Below are 5,010 nucleotides of genomic sequence, written 5' to 3' on the forward strand. Positions count from 1 at the left end.
TAAATCATATTACACATTTTTTTCGTTTGTACTATGGTATCCAAAAGTCCAATTGATCCTCACTAATCTATTTCAAATCAGATCGGTCTATTAAGGGATAAAACTCTCACAATCAAGGATTTTCTCCATTTACAAAATCATTCGAACTTGAGAGCTTCCTTAAGGGAAACAAGCGTTAAACCGTTTGAATTAACGTGATTGGTAAATTATTACTCATTGGTAGTCAATGCCGTCGAGCCCGTAGAAGGATTTTTCACTATTCTGGTAACTTTCTCCCATTAACATTTTGTAATTATTCCCAGTTTCTTTATCCTGAGTTCTTCAATAACATCATCCTGCCAGTGCTGGACCCTTGTTACTATAGTCGAAGTGTCTTATTCCTCGACTTCACACCGAACAGCTGCCAACACAATGATTTAGCCTACCTCCACTTATTTCTCTTTCAACATCTCCTTATTTCACCATTGAAATTTTACCACCCATATTTTATTCGAGAATCTTTTTTATTATGATTCTATTGCATATTGTTATCTCAGTTCAAAAGATGCAAGAGAAATCAAATGATTACTGCATGAAGTTTTATCCCCACAACAAGCCAATTATCCTTCAGGTGTGTGATATTGATCATGTCTTCTTTTTTTTTTTCACTAGGACAACCGATGGGCTTGATAGAGGATTGGGAAAATGATATAAAGGGACACGAGAGTCATACTAATGATATTACTCCCATCCTTTTATGCATATATATATATATATAAGCAATTATGATTTATTATAAGTATATATTACTTTGTTCCAGGATTGTTTTATACACTTGAGATGTTCAATGAAGTTGGCCAGTCCTAAAAGACTGAATTTCACCGGTTGTTTGAGTGCACATTAGGAAATTCCCCAGTAGTTCGTCAAATCTTGGGAGTTGCATGTCATCGAGCTATTTGCACCAAGGTTAGTGATGAGATCTACATTGAAGTGAATGTCTTCCATAAAGTATTGAGCTGGTGTCACTTTGAAAACTCTTTCATATTTTGTTTACAAGTATTCTTGAGTATGCTTTTTTAATGTATTATTCGTTGTATTTCCATGAGTAGAGAGAAGACACATTTCATACATCATGATCACTAGCATATAATTAAGATCGGTGATAATATATGCATCACGTGATACAACATCAATTATCCATTGGCCTTACAATGTCTGGCAAAGGAGGAAGACGGAGATGGGAGAGGTCTGGAACAGTGGACGATATTTTCACAATTATATAGAGTCTCAACCTTGTTCAATTTGTTTCTTAGAACAAGCGACTAATAAAGGAGAGAGGAAAAGTGGAAGAGAGAAAAATGGGATTAGTGGATAGGTAGTCATTTTTATAAATTTTATCTTAATTTTGTGTTTTCTGTTATTTTAAGTTATGTCAAAAGGATAATTTGGTAAGTAAAAGTGAGACGAAATGGAGATATCTTCCTTCAAAATGGCATAGATTTGGGACTATACTACACACGGTGATTAAAATTTAAATAATTGAGTTACAAATTAAAACAATAAAAATATATAGCTGAGAAAATAAAAGTATGAAATCAACTCGCTAAAATCAAGAAGCCTTCAGGTGATAAAAATTTTAATTAAGAATTAGTGATATAGTTAAAAAAAACTAAAATAAATAGGATGAGTGAACTGTTGAAGATAGGATGAGCGGGGGTGGATGAGTAGGAGAGAAACAAAGTAGGATCAATTGAATAATTATTAAAGTAAAATCACCATTTTAACCTTAACTTAAGTGATGTTATTAATTAAAATTATTTCATTAAGGGCATTTTAGGAATGTAAAAGTTTGACCAAACCTTTCATCCTTACTTTTGTAATAGTTTAAATAAATATTGATATAAATAATAGTACATATATAGATAAAAATTTTCTCCTTTTTCGATTGATTATGTGTTCGAAAGTCCAACAAATATTTAAAAATTTGATAAAATGATTTTCATGATTTTTTTTAAAAGTAGATATCTATGGATTAAAAAAATTATACTCGTAAATATTACGTTAATTTTTAAATTTAATATACCAAGGAGGATTTGGAATTATAAATATGAGATATACTTTTGAACATTGTATGTATTCATATTTACCTTTTGATAATATCTAATTCAAATATGGCACGTATATCTTCTTTTGGGATTTTGATTTAACTATTATTTTTATATTTATTATTGAACACATTTATTTAATGGTGTGATAAATTATTATTGTTATTATTATTATTCCTGTTGTTTTGCTATTGTTGTAGTAGTAGTAGTAGTAGTAGTAGTTATTGATGTTGTTGTTATTATATTATTTAGGGTGAAATTGCTCTCACCCCCATTTATTGAATAAATATGCACAAACCTTGTTTGACCATTTTGACCAAACGGAAATTAAACAAATGTTAGCCTCAGTTTTTGGGAGTGAATTTCTTGGTAAAAAAATACATATTTTTTATATCAACAAAATGCAGTTATAACAAAAAAATATACAGTCACCTAACAAAAGTTTTTTTTACTTAAAAAAAAAACAATCATAACAAAAAATAACTGATCAATATGAGAAATGTTAATCATAGGAATTCAACTTGAAAAGCAAACCTCATAGGTTAGTAGGGGACATGTTTCAAGAAGCTAATGGAGTTGTAGATGGATGTACTTCCTAAGCTAGGAAATTGGATTAAGAACTTCTGTTATGACTGTATTTTGATCAACCACCTTCTGATATGGTTTTCGAATTTATGTTTGATATTTTAGGGTCAGTTATGATTGCATATTACTGATATCGTGTGACTATGGTCGGAATGATGCCTTTGGTGGGGTTTGTTCTTCAGTTGAATTTTTGTGATTAGTATTTCTTGTATTGACTCAATTATTTTTTTGTTATGATTGCATTTTTTTATAAGTAAAAAAATTACTTTTGTTATGACTGTATTTCTTTTTTTTGTTATGACTGCATTTTGTTGATTTAAAAAACATGTACTTTTGTTTTTTTGTCAAGAAATTTACTCGCTGAGATTGAATAAAGAAGGGAAGACTAATGTTTGTTTAACTTCCGTTTGGTAAAATGGTCAAACAGGATTTTTTGCATATTTATCCAACAAATGAGGGTGAGCGTAATTCCACCAAACCGCGAGGGAGATTTATGCTTTTCAACCTAATATTTATTTATATATTTTTTGGCAAGGGTAACTTTTTAGTTACATTGACTTTTTTTAGTTTTTAGTAACTGTAATTATGTTTTATTAGAATTTTTTTTACCGATTGATTTAAATAGTTGAATAAGTAATTTCACATTTATTAATTTGATGCACTATAATTACTATTTGGTAAGATAATTCATAATATTAGATATAATTATAATTTTCTTATAAAATTTAAATTATATAAAGTCTTAGGATTTTAGTAGTGTGTGTTGTAACATGATAAAATTATTCTTCACGTGCAATGCATGTGTATATCTACTAGTATAAATAAAAGAAAGTAATTTCTTTAACATTTAAAGTAAAGTAGTTGATCAAAATCAATTGATTTTCGAATCTTGCATATGGAAAAGTTTGCATAAGCTTTACCCTCTAACCACTCTTTGAAAGCAAATCAAATTAGGTGTGACTTGGATCTTTGTTCGATTATATACATAGTGCCAGCTTGGAAATAGGAAAACCCCCGATCATGCATGAGGTCACCGCGTTTAATTTGCCTGCCACCGCAACACCCAAAGTACTTTGGAAAATTAAACTAAGATATGTTATATTAAATATTATACTGTTCATAATTGATTGGTGCTTATACAATTTGTCAAACAATAATAATTATAAGCGCATGTGAGTTTATTCTGTGTTAGGTGATGATGAAAGAGGCTTCTTACCTTTACCCTTTTTTTGCCCTTTTAATGGATCAATATTCTGGAGCCTTTTGTCATATGTGAATGTGAGGATGATTTTTGGACTAAGTTTTCAGGAACATTTTGCCCTAGATCCATCCGTAATTCTTAATTGTACATGTTATAACCCGTGGACATCATTATTCTACATGATATTAGTGTTCTAACACGTAAACATTTTAATAGTAATACTAATAATTCACACTACTAGATAATCGGGCATTAGAGAGGAATTTTGCCAAGAAATCTATCTTTTGCAAAACTTCCTTTCAAATCTCTTAGGAAGAGCAATAAAATTATATACATATATATATAGATATATAAGCATAGTGAGGGAAAGATACCCTGCAAATCCATTGATAAACTTTACTGGCGAATTTGCGTGGGACCATTCCCTTACTAACTCCTTCCTGCTTTAGTGGCGGAATTAGCCAGGGGTTTACGTTTATCCATAGCAAATCCACTGCTAAATCCGATAAATAACATAGAAAAAAATAAATTTATGAGAGGGATTTTTTAGGGATCTTGTCCCTCACTATTACTGAGGGATAGATTCCTGCAAAATCCCTTGCACGGTAATTACTTTTAAAAAGAAATTTAGTGAAATTTGAATATGAAATAAAATTAAAGTAACATAAGACAAGAAAGTCATAATAGGTAATGGGTCTTCCTTTCTTTCTCTTCCTCCCTACCCTTTTGCAGAGAAACCCTAAAACAACGCCTTCCACTAGTGCATCCGGCTGCACCTCCACCGAGATCGTAAAGTTGGCAATGCCCTCTATCCCCTAGTTGTTTCCATTCTCAGTGGTTCTCTACTTTCCTCCTCTTCTCCCTACTCTTTTCACCCCATTGGATAGATAACGAGGTACGACGCCTAGCAATTTAGCCCGAGCTATCAGCGTTGGCACCTTAGCCACGGTCAAGGCATCTTGAGCTTCCCTGCCTCGGCTCGGGTCAATGCACCCCTTCACAGAGCTCCTCCACTACCTGGTCATCAAGCGTCACTGTCTTAGCCTGTTGAGGCCGATGGAGGCACTTCATGAAGACATTATGGGCAGATTCTTTCTCTTCCTCCCACCCTTTTGCAGAGAACCCTAAAACAACGCCCTT

The sequence above is a fragment of the Punica granatum genome, chromosome 2 (assembly GCF_007655135.1).
Source record: "Punica granatum isolate Tunisia-2019 chromosome 2, ASM765513v2, whole genome shotgun sequence".
Classification (NCBI taxonomy): Eukaryota; Viridiplantae; Streptophyta; class Magnoliopsida; order Myrtales; family Lythraceae; genus Punica; species Punica granatum.